The sequence below is a fragment of the Cetorhinus maximus genome, chromosome 9 (genome assembly GCF_964194155.1).
Source record: "Cetorhinus maximus chromosome 9, sCetMax3.hap1.1, whole genome shotgun sequence".
NCBI classification, from domain to species: Eukaryota; Metazoa; Chordata; class Chondrichthyes; order Lamniformes; family Cetorhinidae; genus Cetorhinus; species Cetorhinus maximus.
In genome coordinates this window covers 91780446-91807491 of record NC_135887.1, presented here as the reverse complement: position 1 = coordinate 91807491, position 27046 = coordinate 91780446, and the positions used below count along the sequence as shown (strand labels likewise).

General features: G+C 44.1%; 1 protein-coding gene across 1 annotated transcript in view; it reads right to left on the bottom strand.

The window, feature by feature from the left end:
• The window catches only part of eps8l2 (EPS8 signaling adaptor L2), a 598035-nt gene extending 584987 nt beyond the window's left edge, over positions 1–13048 (bottom strand). Inside the window, exon 1 of the mRNA XM_078549092.1 lies at positions 13034–13048. The gene's annotated coding sequence lies outside the window, so the exon portion shown is untranslated. The remainder of the gene's footprint in view (positions 1–13033) is intronic.
• Positions 13049–27046: the final 13998 nt, after the last annotated feature.

Genomic DNA, 27046 nt, shown 5'->3' with positions numbered 1-27046 from the left:
TCAATATTCTAACCGAAGAAAGAAAAATGACCCACTAAAATGTATTTATTAGATTTTGCTTCAAGTCAAATTTCTCTCAGTATCAAGATTTTAATTTACAATGACTAACTGATTGGCAAGCTCTCAATAATATTTTATGGCTGTTTCCAACCTCAGTTGCAGAAATACAAGAAAACTGTTGTTGCTATTGGTGCTTCTCAGCACCTTTGCCAGGTTACATAACAGAGTAGGATAGATTCGGACACCTCCACGGGGAGGAAGTGTGGATCATAGATACGGCTGCTCAACTATAGCAATGATTCTGCCACCTTTATTCTTTTTGAGCCTGGCTCCTCACGGGGAGGCATGAGGGTCAGTGAATATTTGATTGTATTGCAATTGCTCACAAACATTTGATCATAAACTAAATTGCGTGTCTAGTTTGTTGCTGCCATCGTGCTGCCATTGTTCCAACTTCTTGAGGGAAATTTTAACTCCCAAGAACAGGTGGAGGGAAAGATATTTGATTTTCATAACAGGAGCCCAGCCTGATTCCAATGTGCCCACTCCTGGGTTTAACAGAGGCACATTTGGGTACTGGCAATTAATGAAACAAGAAGCGAGGTATTTTAAAATAATTTTTAACTTGCCTCCAAAGTGTACTTGAACAGCACAGGTTTCCTGTTGCTCGTGAAACTGGGCAGGATAAGAGAGAGGGATTTGAGCAGCAGTTCAGGAGGGTATTTAAACTTGTCATGAGCCTATCTGAATGAAAGCTCACATTGTGACTGCTGTCTCAATTTGCCCTGGCAAATGTTTGTCAGGGAGTTCTTGTGCTGCTACATCTCTTTGCAGCCTTTAAGGATTTCAAATTGATAAGATTAGGATGGGAGGGGCCATGGGTGTATTTGACAGCACATCTGAAGAGTAAGACCATTGTCATCCATGGCAGTCTGACATGCTGTGTGGGTTCAGCACACACACAGGAGTGAGGTTTGCAGGTAAAGAAGAACAAGGGGCTCACATGCATCTTTGAATGAGAAAACGATGAAGGTGGGACACCCATCACAAGACCAGCTGCTTACATTGCTGCCTGGGATGCCTTAATATTGCCAAGGTTAACCTTCAGTGAAACAAAACAAATTCAATTTTGAAATCCCTTCCCACCACTACATTATCCTGTTTAAGGCAGCAGATAAGTTGGCATCCTAAATCTGCGTGGCTATGGTCCATGACCTGCATGGACTCATTTGAGAGCCATGCTTGATAGTCCATGGAGACAGACTCTATCTCCACAGTAGATATCTGTACAATTCCCTGAGCCACCAATGCACTAGTGATTGCACTGGACTCCCCCAACCTCTCCGCTACAATGGAGAGTGTGTGTTGCACATCTGTCAGTAACTCAATGGTTGCTGAGGCATCTCTAGCATTCTCCATCTCAATGATAAGCCCAGGGCTCAGCATCTGTGTCCAGCTGAGCAGAGCTTGGAGAGGATAGTGGTCCTCAATGCAACCTCTCCACATCTGTCCCTGCCACCAGTGCCTGCTTGTGTGCACTTGATTTGTGAATCACTAGTTGATTTAGTCTTTAATTGGATCTACCAAAGTCCAAGTCTCTGCACTGGTGCATGGTGTAAGTCCTGTGCCAGTAGCTCCTCAGGAAGAATGAGGTTGTTTGAGGAGTTGTCTCTTGGATGTTCTACAATACTCACTGTACATGTGAAGGCCCTGGAAGGGGTATGATTTTGTCGTGGCAAAGTCATAATCTTCCCAATCACCATATTCAGTCATCTCATTTTGGTCATTGATGAAGTCAGCATATGTGAGTCAAAGATATTTGTAATTCTGGTACCAGCTACCTATGAGTTTCCTGTCTCTCCATCTCTGATCTCTACCGTTTATCTCCATGGTCTCCTCTGTATCTGTATGCTGGACTATTTGTGGTGGTCCACCCCTGGTCCTGCCCCTCTCCTTTGCATTTTGCATTCTCTCCACCTACAAGTGGCCAATAAACAGACCTGAGGCATTAACCTGATGGATGTAATGCATTTAGTGAGGGTAAGTATGAGAAACATGCATAACATAGCATAAGGATTGGGGTGAATATCAAAAGTGGATGGATAAATGGGGAGGTGATGAAATGTATAGAAAATGAAGTCTGGATGCTGCTGAAAATTGAATGGGTTTGAAAAGTGATGTGATGGAGAACACTTAGTGAAACAACATGAAGAGATTAGGTTAGGGGGGGTGGCATGTTGGGGGATGTGCTTAAAGTATATCACCGAGTTAAATCAACAAATGTATTTACTTAGCCCACCCACGTAAAATGGCGCCGCGCCGCCAATCAGGGGTGCCAATTGGAAGTGTGCCCATACGTGCCTGCCCATCAACTTCCCCCCCAACGGGAGGAAAATTCAGCCCCTAATGTTCGCCTCTCTGTGGACTCTCACTGTTTGTGAATGGCTGCGGAAAGGGCAGTGACCACTGGGTCGGTGCTCACATTGCTACCAAAACTCGTTTTGCCTCCCTCTTAGGTAAGTTTTCAGATTCTTGCTACTTTCCTGTTTTCTTCCAATTTGGCGCCATGGGTGTTCTGTGAATGGCACCAAACCGTTGTTAGATTGGTGTCACCACCGCTGATACCATGTTTCATATGTTGGTCTATGGCCTATCTTATCTTGAGTGACTCTGGTCTGACTCAGCTGGGTTACTTCAAACTGGTTTATTTACACACTATAAGTTATGAAGTAGGCACAACTCTCTTGAGTACAGACTATTCCAGCTGCTTCTCAGAGTCTCGAGCACATGACTGCTGATGTCATTGTAACATTATGATACGTATCACTTACTACCATAATAATAATCCATGCCTTGTTTGCTGAAGAACAACTCTGCCAGTTTCTTTTGTGAACAAAATGCTGGTAACAAAGTGAGCTATTTTACTATGAAAACATCATGACAGCTGCCTGGAGAACATGCATGTAGTTGCATAATACAATGCTCAACTAACCATGTGTCCATAGGATATGGCCAATTCTGATTCATTTTGGTAATTCTCTTCTACTGGGAAACATGCAGGGGGCATACAGGGCTGGATTTTCATTCCTGGATCACAATCCTGCCATGGAATGGAATGCAGGTCAGGAATCTGGAAATACTGGTGGAATGACGAGGAAAACGAGAGGGCAACTCAAGATTGAGGGGAACATTAAATGAGGCAATGCTGTTCTCCCTCCACTACCCCACATCCAACCCCCCAACCCCAGCCTGCTGTCTAGAGGTCACCTCCAATCATCCAACAGGCTTTGGCTTCAGTAGGGGAATCATGTATGCCATCTGGAGAATTACCGATGGTGCATAATGTGTGCCTTCAGTTGCCACTTTAATTGACCTGATTGGTTACCCACGCCTAGTGGGTGGATAGCCATCAGCCCCCAGAAGCAGCCTCAGACAAAATAGGCCAGAAGCAGGAACATGCCAAGAGACTAGCACACCAGCCAGTAGCAAGAAGTTTCAGGCACAACTGCGTTTGAGTCCGCCTCCACCACACGATGAAAATCCAGCCTTAACATTCAATCTACAACTCCTGACACTCTTGGGAATCTGCCTCTCCATAGAATTACATGGCCTTATCATACTGCTGCCAGTTGTCCATAGGGTACATGAAATTGCTTGCTCAAGCAAACAATGCATTTGTAATTTGTTTAATACATCCGTGACCTATTTACAATATTTTCTAAAGTACAGCCCTGACTAAACTTCAATAGTACCTCAAGGGCAGTAAGTGACTTGGGACATTCTTGAGTTCTATGAATGCAAATTCTTCTTTTTACATTGCTGCTGTCCCCAATGGCAGCCTAGAATGATCACAGCACAGCTCCTTGAAACTCTGGATGCCATTTTCTGTGGGGCATATAGGTGAACAGTACTATGGTAATTTAAATGCCAGTGAATTGTGTGCTTGAAGCAAAACTGACATCATTGACGTCATTTAATTAAACCACCAACAAACAGGCGGGCGCTTCCTGGTCACTGAAAAACAAGATTGTGTAATTACACATGGTACTGGATAAGTGGAGATCTGGAACAATGGATCCCCTTTTTTCAATTAGCTATACCCAGAAATATGACATGTAAATGATTATAACCCATCCAGTTCCTTAATACCCAGTGTCAGGCTATGTGCACAATAAAGGTAGAAACTTTGACACAAGAGACGTGAAAGGTGACTTCTGTGTGGGGGCAGGAGCACAGAATTGACCTGGGAGCCAACTGAGTTAACACTCAATGGGGCTGGTAGGTATAACTTCAGTAGTTTTTGGGTGTGCAGGCATAGGCAATGTAAGATCAAAAGGCAGCTGTAAGCTGGCTCCATGTGAAAAGAACATCATTTTGAATTTGTAAGGTGAAAATGCTTTGCCTGGTGTTTGGTTAAGTCTATGGGTTGCGGTTGCCTTAATGGGGATTAGTTTGGGAATTTGTTAAAAGTTATGATAGTAGTAATTTGTAGCCATGTGTACATATATTTTAACCTGTGTAAATTAATAAAATGTTTCATTTAGTTTAATGTAAAACCTCGAGAGCTAGTAGTCTGATCCCTGAGTTTAAACTTGCATCTCAAACATAACACTTAAAATTATTGGTTATGACAGTTGTTTAAAGTTTCCCTCTGGGATTTTAAAATAACTCTGCTTTACCAACTGCATCAGTCATAACAGCTAGGTAAATGCAGACCATGGCTTATGCCCTCTCCAGAGCTATAGTGGATCAAGCTGTTACCCAGGACTTCATATTTGTTTCCGAGGTAGATGCATTCTCATTTATCATAACAACTTCCCTACCAGTCTCCGAACAACAGCTGCAAGAGGTCTGAAAAATGCAGAAGGAGGGTTTGGAGTTTACCCAATTGAGGAAATTTTGCCAAAAAGGTTGGTCAAAGTACAGTCCGACTGACCAGCTCCTACAAAATTATCATGAACGACGAAAGCATCTAATGATAGTGGATGATCTTCTGGTCTTCAACCACCACCTGGTGATACCCAAGATGATGGGGGAGGACATTCTCCATAGAATCCATGGTGGTCACTTGGGAATATTTAAGTGCAGAGCACATGCACGTCAATCTGTGTGGTGGCCAGGCATTTCAAAGGCAATTCAAGATTTTGTCTTGTCCTGCCACACCTGTGTAATTAATAGCTAGCCAGCCACAGAACCTCTATTACCGTCCTGCTTCCCAGATAGACCTTGGCAAAAACTGAGACTTGACCTCTTGGTCTTGTGTGGAAAAGCATACTGCATTACTGTTGACTATTACTCCAGGTGGTTAGAAGCCACCAGGCTCCACATTACAATGGCTGAGAATGTGATAAGGGTAACACAGGATATATTCCCACCATGCAAGGGTTTCCAGACAAAATTTGTTTTGAATAATGGGCCACAATTTGTCAACGAACACTTCAAAAAATTTACAAATAACTGTGGGATCACCCCTGTTACCAGTTCTCTCCATCAACAGGCCAATGGAGAGGCTGAAAGAGCTGTGAAAATTATTAAGATGTTAATGACTGTAATTCAGCCCTGTTGAACTACAGAATTACACCTTTAACTAATGACTTTTCACTGGCAGAACTGCTCATGGGTTGACAGCTTCCTTTGCTGTAATAAAACCTGCAATCCAACGTTATAGCAGATGACCAAATAAGAATAAGGAACATGGAGACCATCCTACATGACAAATGGGGGAACTGGTATAACTCCAGACAGAGAATCAAGACTCTACCCCCCCTTAACACAAGTCAAGATCATCTGGATTAGGGACCAAAAACTGAAGGCATAGTCCTTCATCAAATGGAACAACCATGTTCCTATCTCATCCAACCACCTTTAGGCAATTTCAGAAGAAATAGAAAAGGCCTGATATTGTTAGCCTACAAGAACACATGTGTTTGTTTACCATATGCTTTGGGATGAAGGTCCGCAGAATACATAAATCAACTTGCAGAATGGTGACCCATCCAACGAACCGCTTCAAGATCACCACCCTTACTCAATGGCCACAACAAGATCAGGGAAAGTTGTGAAGGCACCACAAAAACTTAACCTGTGAACTTTGAACTTTGTGGGAGGTGATGGTAAGCTAAATGTAATATAAGTAGTTTAAGAAATAGTCCAATATTGTTATTAAGGAAGTTGATACTATACTTGGTAGAGGTATAGTATAATGGGTTAATAGTTGTAATAATGAATTAGTGATGTGTATCATGATGTAACAGTGACATCAGCAGGCGTGCTAGAGACTCTGACGAGCAAATGGAGTAGTGTGTACTCAAGACAGGTGTGCCTACCTATGTATATAGTGTATATAGCATAAATAAACCAGTTTGAAGTAACTACCTCAGTCAGACTAGAGTTACTCAAGGTAAGATGGGCCACTCAACCAACCTATGAAACATATGAGGCCTCTAGAGTATTCATGAGCACCAGCGGTAAGCATGCACACTGTTGGCCTGCTGAAGAAACACTTCAGGTGCCTGGGAAAGTCATGAGGATGCCCTGCCTCTTAAGTTATTAATGACTGTGATCACCTCCTGCATATTAAACAACTGCATAGATGTCATCATGTGTCCACCCTGTAATAAACAGCAAGGGAACCACCAAGGGCAGAGGAGGGAGATTGAAGAAGCTGTCAAAGAGAAGCTATTACCTGCTGTAAGAACCATTCCACAGGTTCCCAGACAGGAGACCTTTTCCTAAAGGTAGAAATGTGGCAGCTTCATTAACAGTCCTGCCTATATTTGTGCAACGCCCTTAACTACGGTGCTTAAATCTCCCTCACTGCTCCAAAATCTCCTGCTCTAGCTACCCACTCAAGTATGTTACAAACCTTTGCATCAGCATTATATGCACACACTACAAGCAACATTTTAAACAAGCCTACATGAAGAGTGTATGCTTACTTATATGATGCTTCATCTAGGTGACAATATAAAATGTATGTATTCTTAAGTGTGTTCTTTTAGCTTTGTCAACATGACAGTTGGAGTTTATTGGACAGTTTATTATTGGACAGTTTATTATTTGCAGATCTGCAGCTCTCTGAGGCAGCTATCTGCCTTCAGGGAGCTCAGTGAAAGTGTTCACCAGCACCCGTGGTGATGTTGGTGCCCGCCCTCTTCCTGTCCCACCGGCAGTGCTGAGCCTTTGTCAGTGCGCGTTTCATGCTGGCTGGCCATTAATTGGCCAGACAGCGTGAAATCGTGGCTGGGGGCTGATTGCAGGTGGAAGCGCATTTTGCGCCTGCTTCTGGACCAGCTGATCGCGCATGCCCGACGAACGTAAGAATCAGGCCCACTTCTCAAGAGCTATTAATTATTTTACTCTGCTTTTCCTGTCAAACTTCACTCCAACCCTCACCTTTTCTGAAGGTGTTGCCTCCTTGATGAATTTGGGCACCTTGCTGCGGGCTATTGCTGAAAAAACAACCTTTCAACCATTGTTCATGAACAAATCTAGAATGTGATACCTCAAATTTTGGATGCATAGTGGTCATTTTCTCTGCCCCATGGGTGTTGGTTTGCCTCCAAAATGACATTCATGGTGCACACACACAAATCTTTGGTGCTGGCCATGCCAATGGCAGCTTGCTGAGTGTGTTTGCACATGCACAGGGAGCATTTGCCAGAAGTGTGCAGGGTAGGCAAGACATGATGATCTGACACCAGCCCTGCAATTTGGGGTTCTACACCTCAGCTAATGCCCTTGCTTTAGCTGGCACAACTGAACACCCATTCACCAGGAGGAAGAACCCCCAACGAGTGGTTATTTTAAGGGATCATCAACTACTTTCAGGCCTAAGCCTGATCCGTTTCTACTGGCTCTTGCTGCGATTGTAGAAATGTTTCATGGTTTCCAGAGTTGGTTATAGTTGCTGAAATCTTTAGTCAGCGGTGTGCGACATGCTTAAGGAATTTTTCCTGACTTCAAGGATTTCGCACAGACCACTTGCTCACAGACATGGTTGCAGTATTAGGCATTCCACTTGGATGACAGAATGACAATGAGAATGAGCAAAGTTGCCACAGAGTAGGACAAGCAGCTTGAATGAGCAGAAGGCCACATTCAGAGTGTTTAGGAAGCAATTCTCCAACCTCAAGGTCAGTGAGGAACAAACAGCATCTCAGACATAAAAACAAAAAGCTAAAAGCTACTGCGGATGCTGGAAATCCAAAACAAAAACAGAATTACCTGGAAAAACTCAGCAGGTCTGGCAGCATCGGTGGAGAAGAAATCAGTTAACGTTTCGAGTCTTCACGACCCTTCGGCAGAACTTTGGCAGTTCTGCCGAAGGGTCGTGAATACTCGAAACGTTAACTGATTTCTTCTCCACCGATGCTGCCAGACCTGCTGAGTTTTTCCAGGTAATTCTGTTTTTGTTTAGCATCTCAGACATCTCTGCTTCACTAAGACTAATGGGCCTCAAAAAGACAGTTGGTAAAGTGCCACATAATGTTCTTGTTAGCAAAGTTATAGCCCATGGAATAAAAGGGATAGCAACAGCATTGACACAAAGTTGGCTAAGTGACAAAAGGTTGTTTTTTAGACTGGAAGAAGACATATAATGGGGTTCCCCAGGGTTCCATGTTAGGACCACTGCTTTTCTTGATATATATATTAATGATCTAGACTTTGGTGTAAAAAGCACAATTTCAAAATTTGTGGATGACCCAAACTTGGAAGTATGATTAACTGTGAGGAGCATGATAAATTTCAATATAGGCAGGCTGGTGGAATAGGCAAACAAGTGACAGATAAAATTTAATACCATGAAGTGTGGAGTGATTCATTTTGGGAGGAAGAACAAGGAGAGGCAATATAAAATAAAGGATACAATTCTAAAGGAGGCGCAGCAGCAGAGAGACCTGGGGGTATCTGTGCACAAATCATTGAAGGTGGCAGAGAAGGTTGAGAAAGCGGTTGATAATGCAGGTGGGATCCTGGGCTTTATAAGTAAGGGTTTATAGTACAAGAGCAAAGAAGTTATGATAAATAGAAGATTAAGTAGAGATTTGATGGAAGTATTCAAAATCAAGAGGGGTCTGGAAAGAGTAGATAGGGGAAACAGGGTCGAGAACCAGATGCGCACCAATTTAAGATGATTGGTAAAAGGAGCAATGGTGACATGAGGAAAAACTTCTTTACGCAGCGAGTGGTTAGATCTGAAATGCATTGCCTGAGAGTGTGGTGGAGGCAGATTCAATCTTGGCTTTCAAAAGGGAATTGGATAATTATCTGAAGAGAACAAATTTGCAGGGCTACGGGGAAATGGTGGGGGAGTGGGACTAGGTGAATTGCTTTTGTAGTGAGTGAACATGGACTCAATGGGCTGAATGGCCTCCTTCTAATCTGTAACCATTGTAAAACTTTATACGTCCTCACTAAAATCTGCCACTTGCTGCAGGCAAAACTGCAACCTCAAAGCAGGGCAAGGATGGCATTGCCAGTGCCTGTGAAAGTAACTATGAATCTTTATACAGGTCATTCCTCAGTATCCTGGCAGCAATTCTGAGACAGTCTGCAATATAATCTAGATTTGAGCCCCAATAACAAACCAGAGGGTGGCTACTGGACAACAAGGTACCTGTGACCACATGGCTCGTGCCTCTGGTTTGCAACCCATGCACATATGGGTAACATGCGTAATGTGAAAGCAATGCTACCGCACAAATTGAGATTGAGCAGGTCATTGCCTAAACAATATTTCGAATTGCCTGGCCCACCCTAGAAGAGCCCAGCAATATTAGTCACTGCAATATTAATTTGCCTACTGCACAACTTGGCCATCATGAGGGCAGCAGTTGAGTAAGAGGAGGAGAAGGAGGAAGAGGAAGAGAGACTCATAGACTCATAGATGTTTACAGCACAGGAGTCTCCATTTGGCCCATCATGTCCACGCTGATCAACAAAGATCTGACTACACTAATCTCCTTTTCTAATGCTTGGCCCATAGCCCTGGAGGCTATGGCAATGCAAGTGAATATCTAAATATTTCTCAAATATTACCAGAGTTTCTGACTCAACCACCCTTTCAGGCAGTGAGTTCCAGACTCCCACCAACCCCTGGGTGAAAAAAATTCTCCTCAACTCCCCTCTTAGCCTTCTACCTTTTACTTTAAACTTATGCCTCCTGGTTATTGACCCCTCTACTAATGGAAGAAGTGCCTCCCTATCCACCCTACCTATGCCCCTCATAATCTTATACATCTCTATCAGGTCCCCTCACAACCTTCGATGCTCCAAGGAAAACAACCCCAGCCTATCCAATCTTTCCTCATAGCTCAGACCTTCCAGCCCAGGCAGCATCCTGGTAAATCTCCTCTGCACCCTCTCCAGTGCAATCACATCCTTCTTATAATGTGGTGACCAGAACTCCACGCAGTGCTCCAGTTGTGGCCTAACCAGTGTTTTATACAGTTCCAGCATAACCTCCCTGCTCTTGTATTCTATGACATGGCTAATAAAGGCAAGTATCCCATATGCCTTCTTAACCAGCTTATCTACCTGCCCTGCTACCTTCAGAGAACGGTGGATATGCACACCAAGGTCCCTCTGATCTTCAGTACTTTCCAGGGTCCTACCATTCATAGTGTAATCCCTTGCCTTGTTAGCCCTCCCCAAGTGCATAACCTCACACTTTTCCATGTTGAATTTCATTTGCCACTGCTCTGCCCACCTGACCAGTCCATTGATATCCTCCTGCAATTTATGGCTATCTTCATCACTATTTGCCACTCTACCAACCTACCCCCTTTCTGGTGGAGCTCCCCATGATTGTTTCATTTGACAGCAGTGTGAGTAAACAAGAACACCATCATCAATTGTCCCACATCTTCCATTCCATTTATTACTGACTATCATAGTGTCCCCTTGGCCACAGTGCTCTTACAAAAGGCAGCACAAAATAAACATTCCAAGCCAATATTATAAATAAAGCATTGCCATATTAGCTAACAGTAAGGTAATCACTCTCTGTTCTTTCCCATCTGTGTATCTTTGCCTGTCTCAGTGCTATTTGAGTTGCAATAGCATGGCTTGTGGAAGGCTGTTAACTTTCAATGGTGAAGACTGCAAATTGTCTTGCAGGTTGACCTCGAGCAACTCTGGCCCAGCTTCGGACTGCACCACCTCAGCATGGGTGGCAGTAGCCTGGTCTGGCTGGCTGACAGGCTACAGCAAGGACACTGGCAGAGTGGGAGTGGTGGGAGTATAAATGCTGCCACCCTGAGAGAGGACAATGTGTTCATGCTCCATAGAGCCGCTGTTCTTCCTTAGGGAGAGACCTCAGCAATCCAAGTAATCCATGTTGTAGAGGTTGCTGGACTGCTGTGACACCCTGCAAGCCCCTTTGGAAACTTATATTTGCAGCTATGGTGACAGCAGTATGAACTTCCATGACTTCATTCTGAGATTCCACTACAGGACCAAGCATTGCTGGTGCTGTAATGGAAGCTGAGACATCGGACCTCAGACTCTTTATCATGGATTTTGCCATGAAGTTGGCCACCACTTCCATGCTGGAATGGATGAGCTCCAAGCACAGTACAAAGCCCTTTGTCAAATTGCTGCCAGGCTCCTCCATGTCTTTGACCACTGACCGCAGGCTTTCTAGCAGGCCTGCCAATACAACAAGCATTTCGGTGTGCATACCCATCAGCCTTTTTCTGTATGATGCCCTCACCTGAGCCACCTGCAACAGAACTCATGTGAAATCTCACCCACTGGTAAGGTAAGACTTGTGCTACCCTTGTCCCTTACTCTGGCTGCAGCCCACTTGTCCCCAGAGTCTAACCATGCCCTCTAAAATATTCATAGTGTCAGTATTTGAGCAAGTGGCTATGCGTGTGTGAGCAAGTGATGGTGTTTCTTCATCATCAATGTCTTCCTGCTCTTCCATCACTTTGTCTTTCCCCCACTGCCTAGCCAGGTAGTATTTCTTGGTTTCTGAAAGGAGAAAGATGCCAGGGGAGGGTTATGGTGAGGGGAGAGGGTGGGGGAATAGCAAGAGGTGCATGTTTACACCATTTTGTGGGATGAAGGACAAGTGGGATATGAGAAAGAGGATTAGGTATGAGGATACCTAATCTTTGATGCTTTCAACCCTGCAGCTGGCCACGGCCTCAGTCATGGCTGCTTCATTGATGGCAAGCACTCTGTGGAGACTAGGACATACTGCCAGACCTGTCCCCCATTGGTTAGATGCCACCTTGCCCTGCAAGAGAAAGGGAAAAATGTCTGAGTGTGAGACAATGAGATTAGATGAGGTGGCTGTTACGGTTGAAGGTTGAATAGCTGACAGTGTGTGCAAGCTGTGAGATGTGGGCATGAGGCTTGTAGCAGTGTTAAATGTGTCAGGGTAAATTGAAGCAATCCCCATCCACCACCGCTCTCCTCCGTCTGGCTGAACTTGTTCTCTCACTGAACAATTTCTCCTTAAACTCATCTCGCTTCCTCCAAATAAAAGGTGTGGCTATAGGTACCCACATGGGCCCCAGTTATGCCTGTCTCTTTATGGGGTATGTGGAACACTCCTTCTTCTAGTCCTATTCAGGCCCCCTCCCACAACTCATTCTCTGGTACATCGATGACAGTTTCGGTGCCACTTCATGCTCTTGTCTGGACCTGGAAAAATGTATTAATTTTGGTTCCAATCTCCACCCCTCCATCACTTTCACATGGTCCATCTCCGACACTTCCTTTCCCTTCCTTGACCTCTCTGTCTCCATTTCTGGTGATAGGCTGCCCACCAATATTCATTACAAGCCTACCGACTCCCACAGCTACCTCGACTATAACTCCTCACACCCCGCTTCCTGTAAGGACTCCATGCCATTCTCTCAGTTCCTTCGCCTCCATCGCATCTGTTCAGATAATGCCACTTTCCAAAACAGTGCTTCTGACATGTCTTCCCTCTTCTTTAGCTGAGGTTTCCCACCCACAGTGGTTGACAGGGCCCTCAACCGTACCTGACCCATCTCCAGCACCTCTTCCCTCACACCTTCCTCTCCCTTCCAGAACCATAATAGGGTCCTCCTTGTCCTCACTTTTGATCCCACCAGCCTCTGCATTCAAAGGATCATCCTCCACCATTTCCGCCAACTCCAGCATGATGCCAACACCAAACACATCTTCCCTTCAACCCCCTTCCCCCCCATCGGCATTCCGTAGGGACTGTTCTCTCCGGGACAGCCTGGTCCACTTCACCATCACCCCCAACACCTCAACCCCCTCCCACGGCACCTTCCCATGCAATCGCAGAAGGTGCAACACCTGCCCCTTTACTTCCCCCCTCCTCACCGTCCAAGGGCCCAAACACTCCTTTCAAGTGAAGCAGCATTTCACTTGCACTTCCCTCAAGTTGGCCTACTGCATTCGCTGCTCCCAATGCGGTCTCCTCTACATTGGAGAGACCAAACACAGACTGGGTGACCGCTTTGCGGAACACCTTCAGTCTGTTTGCAAGCATTACCCAGACCTCCCTGTCCCTTGTCATTTCAACACACCACCCTGCTCTCATGCCCACATGCCCGTCCTTGGCCTGCTGCAATGTTCCAGTGAATTTCAAGGCAAACTGGAGGAACAGCACCTCATCTTCCGATTAGGCACTTTACAGCCTTCCGGACTGAATATTGAGTTCAACAACTTCAGATCATGAACTCTCGCCTCCATCCTCACCCCTTTTTGATCCTCTTTTTCCAAATTAAAAAAAAACATTTTTATATATATATGTATATTTTTTTCCCCTACCTATTTCTATTATTATTATTTTTAAAAAATTATTTCCATTCATTGTTTTATCCCCACCTTTTAGCCTATTTCAATCTTTTTTCCCACATCGTCCCCTCCCCTCAGCCCATCCCCACTAGGGACATCTGTCACTTGCTCATCCTGCTTTCTACTCTTAATGTTACCATTAGCACCTCCTTTAGCCAGTATCACCACCATCAACACCCCTTCGACCTTTTGTTTATGACATCTTTTGCAATCTCTCCTTTGCCTCCACTTTTCACTGGCCCTCTATCCAGCTTCACCTGTCCCACTCCCCTTAAACAGCTTATATTTTGACACATTTTTACTTCTCTTTACTTCTGAAGAAGAGTCATACGGACTCGAAACGTTAACTCTGTCTCTCTCTCCACAGATGCTGTCAGACCTGCTGAGTTTTTCCAGTAATTTTTGTTTTAGTTTTAAATTGAAGCAATGTTAGGGTATGTGTCGTGGTTAATAGAGGTTGTTGATATGTTAGTGATGGGGTGTGTGGTTCATTGAGCAGAATGTGAAGCTAGTCATGCAGTTGATGAGATATGGGGATTTAAAGATGCATTCACTGAACTCCTTGTAGAACTTACATGCAGGTCCTCGAGCTTGACTCCAAGCATTGGCTGCCCTAGTTATCTGGTCTTACAGTCTTTTGTGAGTTTATTTGGAGGGCCCTGCATGTGTATGACTTCTCTCCTCCTCCGCACCTCCCTGACCAGCAGTCTCTGAGAATCTTGGAGCCCATCATGTTTTGCCTTTCTTAAGTGCTTTCCCAAGTCAAACTCGCTTTTAGAATGTTTTCCAGCACCTGCTCCAACCAAAATGTACCCACTCCCGCCATCCCCTGACTTTAAGAAAGGTAGGCTGACTTCAAGTAATGCAGCTTCACTTCAATTTGTGGTAATCTGTGACAATTTTGTGTCCCCTGCTCAGGCAGGCAGCCATTCAACAGCACGCTTTGCGCTGGCTGCATGCTACAATCATTTAAATGAACAGGCAGCACCTACTACCTGAATCAGAAGCAACGGATGGGGGTTATTCATGCATTGCAATCAATCCCTGCAACATTTTTGGGTCTTATCGAATTTTGCGGCCTGGGTATGACAGTGAAGTCTGATATTATCCAAACCAATATCCAAACACATTAAATTCTAACAGCACTCACCGAATAGAAATAACAAACATGAATCATGACTCATTTTTCAGTCTTTACCCCAGGAGTGTTCAGATCAATTTTAGCACCCCTAATTGTACTCTGCTTCAGATCGGTTAAGCTCAATGCAGGCTTTCATGGCTTCCATGGGTTGAATTTTCCTGGTCCTGTAGTGGTGGGCTTGAAGGTGAGGGGGGGGACTGGGAAAATAGGGAGGATCCGCATCCACGACACATTCCCGCAACTCGGGAAACTAATCAGGGGTGGTCTGGGATGCAGATCACCTGCCCACTGCACAGAGGCAGGCAGAGAATTTACCAGCTTAAGGCCTCAAATAGAAGTGATTTTGCCATGCCTCCCAACCCCCATCGCATTCTGAGGCCACCAGCTCCATGAAGACGGCCTCGCTACGGCAGGCTGGGGGAACTTTGGAGCAGGGGACTTTATGCCCTCAAGAGGGAACTGCAGTCAGGAAAGACTGCACCCATACTTATGCTCGAGGGTTTTCCCTCCAATCTGAGAGGCCTACTGGTTTAGCCCTTCTGAAATTTTCCTTTTGATTTCAGTCTCTGAGGGCGCCTCCATGTTCCACTGTGCGTGTTTAAGAGAAATCATCAGCTGGAGCAGTGAGGTCAAAAATGGCACCGCTGGTAAAAAATCAGCGCCAGACACTGACTGATGTCTCAATCTGCCTACTCAACATTCTTCCAATGCCTGCTCCTAATGCTGGTGCTAACACCCTGTTACAATCAAGTGAGGAGGGGTCAAGTGGCTTCTCTCTTTTCCCATTCCTCATTTGACCATAACAGGGTTTTTGTAAAAAGAATACAGTTGCCAATTCAGTGAGTGCTTGACTGCTTACACAGTGTGATCATAAAAGAACCAATCAGGCGGGTTTTGTTGAGCTTAGCAAAGAAAGAGGTTAGTTTTATTGTACTTAACCTGGTTCCCATCCATACACACACACACACACACAACACACACACATAGATTCATTGAATTAGAATCCAGAGAAGGAGGTCTTGTGTCACAGTATAGCGTTCCTACCTCTGGGCCAGAACTTCTGTGTTCATGTCCCACTTCAGGATTTGATGGCCATGGAATGTGTGTTCATAACATGGCCAAACAGGCCGATTATCATCCTGTATATCCTTCCAATATGCCTGGTCAGCCATACTGCAAAAGGTAATAGCAAACAGCTGCAGTACTTTGCTGAACATAATCATGGACCAATTCAATAGAAGTCCACGTCACCACTGCGCTCTTAGGGCATGGCACATGAAGGAGGAGAAGGAGATAAATAAAAGGGGTATACAGTCTGTGGAGTTTGGTGACTTGGTCCTGGCTTCAAGATGAATTCAGTGGTTCTGCTGTTTGCATTATGGGTGTGATTTAAAGATGTAGGCAACTGATTTGACTGTGCTCCTGGAGATAGTAGTGTCGGGTTGGCTTCCTTCAAGGAGTCTCTCTCTCTCTCTGCAGCAGGGGTGTCCTTGGTGGTCAGGATTTGAAAGCTTGCAAGATTGATTGGAGAGGGAGGAAGGAGGAGCCCCACTCGGGTCTTCTCATGTCAGCGTCTAAGCTGCTTGTCCTCTGACTGCAGAGAAAACAGAAGTTTAAACATACGGAGTGGGCCTTAGTGTGTGTATGTATGTGTGTGTGTGTGTGTAACTTAATTGGATTAAAGGCAGCTGGTCTGAAAGCTTTGATGTATTAGAAGACGAGCTAGGTTGAAATGTTAAGTAGATAAACATAGGTATCAAGGGAACATTTGCATTTTTAAATAAACCAGACTAGATTGTTTTCAAAGGAGGGGTGAAATGTGTCACCTAGCCAGGTGAAGTTCAGAAAGCGTGTTTATTTTTTCCAAAAGATTACTGATAAAATTGGTACTATGATCATTTTTTTTGATCAAGGAGGTAAGGTCCAAAGACATAGTGAAACAATGGGAATTTGCATTCAAATGGGAAAATATGTATAAAGGAGAGAAGGCTGTGTGTAAAGGCAGGCATTTTAAGATCTAACAAGTGTGAAAAGCCTTCAGAATCTATGCCTCAAGCTGCTGTCGACAAAGAACTGAAGTTAAGGAAACTCACTTGGAATTGGATTATTCAGGGTATCATGTTTCTTTGCCTGGGTCTTTTAAAATTTGTGTGTCTTACTGTTGCCGTAATGAAAGTGTAATTGGGAGTTAGATTTATTAGCGGATTTAGAAGTTATTATAGTAGTAATTTGTAGACATATGTATGTGCTTAAAACCATTTCTCTTATTAATAAATGTTTAATCTAGTTTTGTAAAAACATACAAGGCTTGGTGGTCTTATTACTGCTGTATTCAGAATTCAAAACCCACATGTCGAAGCATACAAATTGAAAGAATAGTTGTGGCAGTTGTCTCAAGTTTCCCTCTGGGATTTGACAGCATTTACCATTGGCTGTGCCATAACAAGCCTGATACATGATTGTGATCCAGTGATTCAAAAATTGTCATTACTAGTGTATTCCCCCTTGTAACTTAATCAGTCCATGTCTGGAAATCCCCCCTCTCATCCAGGGTCCCATTGTTCAAGGGATTGGGGTTAAAGCCTATTTCCATTGTGGCTTGATGGACTCTTATCCGCAATCCCCTCACAGTCAGGGTGCCTCTGTCCAAGCAATTAGGTTTAATGGTTCATTTCCATTAGTTGAATACCTGAAGTGATTGTCTTGATACCTTGCTGATGGGGACAGTTTAGGTGGTTTACTCATATTCCATTGCTCATTGTCCTTGATTGGTCTTTGTACACATGGGCCTGAAATTTTTGTTCATCAGGCGCGTGCGATTGACGGGCCTGGAAGCAGACTGGAAATAGGCCTCCGGCCGCGATTGGCCCCCGACGGCGATTTCACGTTGACTAGCCAATTAATAGCCAGCCAGGTGAAGCACACGCTGAGAAATACTTAGCGCTGTCGGGTGGGGACGGGAAGAGGGTGTGCGCTGACCTAACTGAGGGTGCAGGTAGAAGTTTCTAGTGAGCTCCATGAAGGCAGGGAGCTGCCCCAGGGAGCTGCAAACCTCCACAGAATAAAGGAAATGACAAAAATGCGGCAAAATGTGTCCATGCAGCATGGTCAAGCATCTGAAAGCATACCTCATAAAAAAGACCAGGTCCCCAGATATCGCCTTTTGTTTTATTTCCCAAGGAGATTTCATCCCTCCCTGGGTCGAGGTTTGAGCAAAAATGTGAATGCTGCCTTGGAGAATGGCCCATCCACCAACTGTAAATGTGGATGGGCCACGTAAAATCTTTGTTAATTGCATAGTTAATGGGCTTAATTGCCTACTTAATTGTTGGCGGGTGCGCTGCCAAATGCTGCGTGTGCCCGCCAAGTGAAATATCGCACAAGTGCGCGATGACATCAGGTTGCTTGCCCGACATCATCTCGTGCTATTTCATGTCCATTTAGGTTGGGCATGCACCCGTCCATGGAACGTAAAATTCTGGCTGTGGTATCTCCATCTCAATGGATTGGAATGTGACAGTTACAGTGTTACAAATGGGTTAGCCATCTTTGGCTGCGAGCTCAAGTCACATTTAGTCTCTGTTTTAAAAATTTCAGTTTGGGTTGTATTAAATCTGGGCAATCTTTAAGTGATAAGGTTGCAAAAGCAGGTTCCACTGAAATTACCTTGCATTCTGGGTTTTGCATTTCTCCATGAATGTCAACGGGTTGTGATCTGTATAGACTAAGGTTTCTTTCTATCCATTTTAGAAAAACACTCCAATGAGTGTGAGATCCTGTAACAGTCCCAGAGTTTCCTTTTCCACGATGCATTATGTCTACTGGTGTCTGTTTACTTTTTTTGGGAAATGCCCAAATAGTCTCTCAATGTCTAATCCATCGTCTTGGAGCAGGATGGCATTTACCCCTATGCCACAAGCACTGATTGCCACTTTAAAGGGTCAGTTAAAGTTTGGAGCTGCCAGCAACAGTTTATTGGTTAATATGCTTTCAGCCTCTTGAAAGCTGTTTGGCAGCTCCTTGACCATACTGCTGTTGCTCTTTCCTGTAACAAGTCTGTCACTGGGATGGCTACAGTACAGAAGTTTGGGACAAACTTGTGGAAGAACCTACACATCCTCAAAAATTGCATTATTTCCTGTTTAGTCATGGGGATGGGAAAATCCATCAGTGCCTGTATCTTCACTGGTCTGGGCGACATCTGCCCTTGACCCACAACATGCACTAGGTAGGTCACCTGATCTTCGTTCTTTGTGAGATTTACCACTGGATCAGCTGACTATAGCCTTTGGAAGAGGACTGCTAACTGGTCTGGGTTGTCCCTCCAGGTGTCACTGCATATGAGCAGGTCATCCAGGCATTAATTAACCGTGCAAAGATGCTCCTAAGGTAGAGTTGCTGCTTAGGCACATTTGGGAAATTGCTCTCAAAATGCATCAGGTTGCGGTTTAAGTTTACAATAAAACTTATTTGCAAAATTACAAATGTAAAAGCTTCAATGAAGCAACACAATCAGGCAGTGCAATATAAAATCAATGCTTCTTTAGTTTTCTTTCCATTAAACAGGACTCCTTACTGGTGCAATTTTCTTAATACAACTTAACCTTTTTTTTATTCATTCACGGGATTTGGGCTTCGCTGGCTGGGCCAGCATTTATTGCCCAGCCCTAGTTGTCCTTGAGAAGGTGGTGGTGAGCTGCCTTCTTGAACTGCTGTAGTCCATGTTGTGTAGGTACGCCCACACTGCTGTTAGGAAGGGAGTTCCAGGACTTTGACCCAGCGACAGTGAAGGAATGGTGATATATTTCCAAGTCGGGATGGCGAGTGACTTGGAAGGAAACTTCTAAGTGGTGGTGTTCCCATCTATCTGCTGCCCCTGTCTTTCTAGATGGCAAATAGTGGTCATGAGTGTGGAAGGTGCTGTCGAAGGAGCCTTGGTAAATTCCTGCAGTGCATCTTGTAGATGGTACACACTGCTGCTACTGTGCGTCAGTGGTGGAGGGAGTGAATGTTTGTGGATGTGATGCCAATCAAGCGGGCTGCTTTGTCCTGGATGATGTCAACCTTCTTGAGTATTGTGGGAGCTTCACTCATCCAGGCAAGTGGGGAGTATTACATCACATTCCTGACTTGTGCCTTGTAGATGGTGGACAGGCTTTAGGGAGTCAGGAGGTGAGTTACTTGTCACAAGATTCCTAGCCTCTGATCTGCTCTTGTAGCCACAGTATTTATATGGCTAGTCCAGTTCAGTTTCTGGTCAATGGTAACCCCCAAGATGTTGATAGTGGGGGATTCAGCGATGTTAATGCCATTAAATGTCAAGGGGAGATGCTTGGATTCTTTATTCTTGGAAATGAACATTGCCTGGCACTTGTGTGGTGTGAATGTTACTTGCCACTTGTCAGCTCAAGCCTGGATATTGTCTGGGTCTTGCTGCATTTGCACATGGACTGCTTCAGTATCTGAGGAGTCGTGAATGGTGCTGACCATTGTGAAATCATCAGCGAACATCCTCACTTCTGACCTTATGATGGAAGGGAGGTCATTGATGAAGCAGCTGAAGATGGTTGGGTCGAGGACACTACCCTAAGGAACTCCTGCAGTGATGTCCTGGAGATGAGATGACTGACCTCCAACAATCACAACCATCTTCCTTTGTGCTAGGCTCAAACCAGTGGAGAGTTTTCCCCCTGATTCCCATTGATTCTAGTTTTGCATTGGTTTATCTCCAAAAATAAACTTTTTTAATAGTGGCCTCCAGTCTTTCACTGATCTAAAAGCACTATAAATTGCATTCTTAAAAAAAAAGAATGGTTTAATAATTAGTGCTATACACTAGCCAGCTTCTTGGTAACTTTTGATGTTATAAAGTTGTAAAATGTGCTGGCCTGTGGACCTAAGAAGATTACAGCTTTTCTCAATTAACTTTCCTCAAGAGGACATTGACACATTGGTGGAGTGGGCAGATAGGTGGCAAATGAAGTTCAATGCAGAGAAGTGTGAGGTGATACACTTTGGTACAAAGAACATGGAGAGACAATATAAAATAAAGTATACTATTCCAAAGGGTGTGCAGGAGCAGAGGGACCTGGGTGTATATGTACATAAGTCATTAAAGGTGGCAGGATAGGTACAGAGAACTGTTTCTAAAGCGTACAGTATTCTAGGCTTCATTAATGAGGGCATAGAGTACAAGAGCAGGGATGTTATGATGAACTTATATAAGACACTGGTAAGATCTCAGCTGGAGTATCGTGTACAGTTCTGGGCGCCACACTATAGGAAGGATGTGAACGCATTGGAGAAAATGCAGAAGAGGTTTATGAGAATGGTTCCAGGGATGAGACCCTTCAGTTATGAGAAAAGATTGGAGAAGTTGGGACTTTTCCTTGGAGAGGAGAAGGCTGAGAGGAGACTTGATAGAAGTTTTCAAAATCATGAGGGGTGTGGACAAAGTAGATAGGGAGAAATTGTTCCCACTCATACACAGATGGAGAACCAGAGGGCACAGTTTTAAAGTGTTTTGCAAAAGAAGTAAATGTGAGTTGAGAAAAAACTTTTTCACACAGTGAGTAGTTAGGGTTTGGAATTCACTGCCTGGAGGTGTGGTGGAGGCAGGTTCAATTGAGGCATTCAAGAGGGCATTGGATGATTATTTAAATAGATACAATGTGCAGGGTTATGGGGGAAAAGCAGGAGAATGGCACTAAGTTAAAATGCTCAGAGAGCTGGTGCAGACACGATGGGCTGAATGGCGTCCTTCTGCACCATAAGAATTCTGTGATTCTGTGATTAGCACAAACAATGAAATTTGTCAAATGGTCATGGGACACAGCCTGTTTTTTGGTCAGTGCCTAAACTGAGCAAAGTGAATCTTAAACCAACATATATAAAAAAAATCACAGAAAATCATTAAGGTAAGTGGTTTTGAGTGTAAGTCACTTACATTTAAAATTCCTCACTCCTTTGTGCTGGTTAAACCTATTTCATTCAAATGGCAGAAAAAATTTAGCTTGAACTCGGAAACTGCTTCCAAGTTGGTTATCATAGAGCTCACCTGTGAAGATTACTTCACTGACCTTTCCCTTCCGTCTGTCGTTTTATAAATATCATGTTGGACACATGCCTCAGTAGAAGCACAAAGGATGTGGGTGACAATTTGGTCATCAATCTAGCGAAAAATCACACTTTTTCTCAGCATTGTACGGAGTGGAGAAGAGTTTCCGTTCATTTTTTCCAGCAATATCAGCATAATCTGAGCTGAGGTGAAAGTAATTTTTATAGGTGGGATTTGTCATAACTGAAAGTGCAGGCACTTTCTGAGTTCTGGTAACATTTACAAATCTGTGAGATCAAGTTAGGACTTCACACAAATTAATTTCAACTCAACTTTGTGACCCTGGGTGGGGTTTTTGTACGGGGTCAGCGACTATGAAAGAAGCAGCTCCCTGGAGACTGCCTGCCAGAACCAAGGTAAATCGCAAAGGGACAATTGGCTCCATTTTTTTGGGTGGGAAGCAGGAGCAGCACAGGGCAAAGTTAGCCAGTCTTTTTGAGGCTTGAGGAGTGCTCCTGCTTCTTTTGGCTCCACTCAAGAAAGTTTTAGACATGCCACCTTCTTTTCCCGATCAGGTTTCACAGAGTGGAGAGCCAGACCTTCCAAGGAGGGACAAAAGCGATTGGATTGCCACTCCGCTCTTTTTTTACGCTCCTTAGTTGGGAGCTTTACATTACTCGCCCGACATCCCGACTTGGGCATCATGAGAAAGATGCAGTGTAGCAACTCTGGACTTCTCCCAGGGCAGGGCAACAGCAACAGGGGAAGTGAAGCCACGTCCCCTTTTTACAGCACTAGCTGCCGTAAAGCAGGTAAGTTTAAAGGTCCCAGCCAATTTGAGAAACCAGGGAGAAGGTGAATGGCTATGGTAAGTGGGTAGGATGGGGGTGGGCCAGAGGGGTTGGGATGGGTCAGGGTGTTCAGGTGGTCAGTCGGGGGTGGGAGTAGTTGGGGGGAGGTGTTGGGAATGTAGTCCGGGAGTTGGGAGGGTTGTTGGGGGATTGGGAGAACAGTCGGAAGGGTGGAGAGTTAATCAGGGAATCAAGAGAGTAGCCAGGGGGATAGGGGTGTAGTCAGGGGGCCGGGAAGGTAGTCAGGGGGCTCAGTGTGGGGTAGTCGATGGATAGTTAGGGAATAGTCAGGTTGCAGATGGGGGTTAGTTGAGGGTGGGGATGTAGTCGAGGGGGGTGGGGAATATTCATGGGGTTGGGGTTGTCAGGGAGATATAAAAATTATCATAATGTTATTAGAATTTATTGTAAAGTAGAGTAATAGTGGGGTCTGTGTCTATGGGTCTATGTTTGTGTCTGTGTATGGGACTTTCTTGCATTAAAGGTAGCTGGTCTGAAGGCTTTGATGTATCAGAAGATAAATTAGGTTTGAAATGTTAAGTAGGTAAACATGGGGGAAGTTTTAGAATGTAAGGTGTAAATGGAACATTTGCATTTTTAAATAAAGCAGACTAGCTTGAATTCATAAGAGGGAGTGAAATGTTTCACCTAGCCAGGAGAAGTTAAGAAACTGCGTGTTTATTTTTCCCAAAGATTACTGGCAAAATTGGTACTTTGATGGATTTTTATTATTAGAGAGGTAATAGTCCAAAGTCATGGTGAAACAATGGAAATTTGCATTCAAAGAGGAAAATATGTATAAAGGAGTGAAGGCTGTGTGCAAGGGAAGGCATTCTAAGATCTAACAAGTGTGAAAAACCTCCAGCATCTAAGCCTCAAGCTCCTGTCTACAAGGAACTGAAGCTGAGAAAAACTCAGTTTGAATTTGACTGTTCAGGGTATTGTGTGTTACTTTGCCTGGGTCTTTTACAAACCTATGTGACTCACTGTTGCCTTAACAGAGGTGTAACTGGGGTTTAGATTAATTAGGGGATTTAGAAGTTATCATAATAAATTATAAATCTATGTATGTGCTTAAAATCATTTCTTCTATTAATATAAGTTTAATTTAGTTTTGTAAGAAACCTATGAAACTTGGTGGCCTTTTTACTGAATTCAAAGCCCACATCTTAAAATAACTACAAATTGCAAAATAGTTGTGGCAGCTGCTTCAACTTTCCCTCTGGGATTTGGGCAGCTTGGCATTTACCATCTGCCTGCCATAATAGGGTGTAATAGGAAGGGTCAGGAGGGCGTGTCAGGGGGTCCAGTGGGGTGTCGTCAGGGGTTCAGTACTATTGTTAACCAGAAGTTTGAGGTGGTTTTAATTCTTTTAACTTTCCCTGGGTAACTTTCTACTCAGAGAGTCGGAACCCTCCACAGTCTCTGATTTAGGTTGGAGTAGAGTATGGTTCCTAATGCAGGGTAATTGCCCATTGGAAGTTTGAACTTCAAGGCATTTTCCATGCACTCCTTGTGTGGGGATTTCCAGGGGGACCCCAGCGCATCTTCTAGGGTACCTTCTGAGTACCACCTCCTGAAGATCAGAAATTCTGGGCCGGAAGCATGTCTGTGAAGAAGGCTCCACTCAGTCAGCCAGTGGAATCCTATAGCTGTTACAAGACCCTGGTTAGCATTCATTAATGAGACTTCCACCTGAGTCTAGCAGGCATTGGAGCCACCAACAAAAAGGGCCCAAATGATGGAGGAAATGAATGAGGAGGCAAATTTTTGTATAGCTATTTAACTGCACACTCTCCCTGTTCTGGGGGGGATTAAAATTCCTCCCACTTGATGACATGCATAATTGAGCCAGTTCTTGGCAAATGATTTCTGGTGGGATAGCCTTGTCTCGACAATAGCTTTCAGATGTCCCATCTTCTTCTCCATCTGCCTATGGGTCCTTTATATAATCCATACTGTGTTGGCCATTATCCTGCTATCTACTGTGGAAGGGTACCTGGAGTGCCAAACAAGGCAATGCTCCTCACTCCTGATTGCTGAGACTCCTTAGGCAGGCATCTGGACCCAGGAAGTAGGAGGAAAGACACTAACTTCCTGAATTCACCAAGTTCTCATCTCAATGAAGCTGGGAAACCTGGTCGTCCTGAATTAAAGTTAGAAAGCTGAGTGACAGCGAGGCCCGCAACCTCAATGCTATACTTAAAGTTCCAACCTAACTTCTGGCCCCAGTTAAGGCCAGAATTGGGCTGGCTGAAGGCAGGTTTGGGTCTGGAAACAGATTTTTCAGACTTTAACCGTTGCCCGGCCTCCTCCCCCATGCCAACACCTTGCTTATTTTTTAGGTTAAAGTTCAGCTTGAAGTCTTTACAGGTTTTGGAAAAGCTGATAAATGATCGAATCCAAATGTGTAGCCAGTTATCTTTTATGGGACTAATTGCAAAGCTTTAATTCTGACATGCAGCTCAATATGGGTTAATGTTGAACACAATTGCCAACCTCAGCAAGTATTCTCTTGTTATTACTCTTCTTTCCTTGGTATTGCCAATAATTTCCGCAGGGGTTATTCTGATTTCCCAAACCAAATTCAGAGGAAGATCAATGGAAACGTCAGAGAAATCACGTAAACAGCCTTTTATACCATTTCTTGGGAGTTTCTGCCAAAGTTCCACTGCAGTTGTGGCTTGAGATCAGGAAACTCCCTCAAAAATTATGCTGCTTTATTTCTTCCGAAAGACATTCCATCCTGCAACTTGTCTTCCTTTTCTCTACCAACAAGCATTTTCTCAAGATGACATGAAGATAACTGGTGACCACAAATCACCTTACCTGACTCAAGCACCTTCACAGATCCTAGTGCCCTGGGTTTTTAGGAAGTAAGTTTAAGGAGGGAGCATTTAAGGCAACAATCATAAGAAAGGAGGAGCAAGTGGAATTGACAGTTGTGTGACAGCAAGTAGCTGCCAGCGGGCACATCCTCAGCCATTCCTGTAGCTCTACTGAAGGAAGATCATTGCTCAGCCAAAGACACTCAATTCCCACTTCGATTCTCACCATCAGGAATTGTTGGTTTTGCTGGACTGGGGAATTGACTGGACTAGTCAAAGACAATTGCCTTAGTACTGCTCAAAGACAGATTGTTAAACAGATCATTAATCATTTTGCTACAATGTGCACCATTTGAGACATGCAGAAGGATTAGATAAGCTTTCTCTCAGGACAGCTCCCAACCTTACCCCTGAAATAATTCAAGAAATGCCAGCTAGTTTGCAGATGTGAGCAGCCACTGCTTTCTCAGATATAGTTCCAGATGTAGCAGAGCCACTTCAAATGTACAATACCATTTCCATCCCTTGAGACCTGCAGTGAACAACAACAGCCTGTTAGCGCATTGTTTCTCCCACTCAGAAAATACTCAAATGTAGCACTAGGTTAGGAAAATGGCACCATAAACCTAATTAAATGACCAACAGGAAGCGCACTGATGACTGTTAAAGGGCCTCCATTTGTAAATATAACAAATTCTGAGCACTTTATTTCTATATTGGTGAGAAGGACCAGTTATGATACAAGCTGATATTAATGTGCAGTAGGTGGAAATGGATAGCAGGTTCCTTCTGAGAACTCACTTTCCTTATTGGCAATATTTATGCAGGGGATTGGATTTGGCGATTGTTGCAAACAGCTGTCAATGAGACCCTGCTGCACCAATGTTTGCTCTATTTCCTCATCTTGCTCTGCTTGTGATGTAACGTGGCCTTCTTGTTTATCCTGCTACATGCTTAATCCTTTTCATATTGAAGAGTTGTGCAACATGCAGAAGACTGATTATTTTGGACATCATTATTCGCAGTAAAGTAACATGTTGGCATTTATACACTCAGTCACATTCTCCAAAATTACTCCCCAACTTGCTGTGAGGGATATAAACCATACGAGTGGAAGAGAATGTTCTTTCCTTCTGTAACTTACTCACTGACCATAGCAACAATGATTTACATTTATATTGCAACTTTAATATTGTTACCCAAGGTGCTTACAGGACTATAATCAGACCGAAATTGCTACTGAGACTAAAGAAGAGATATTAAGACAGTTGACTAAAAGATTGGTCAAAGAGGTACATTTTATGGAGCAACTTAAAGGAAGAGAGAGAGAGATGGAGAGGTTTAGGGGGGAAGTGTCAGA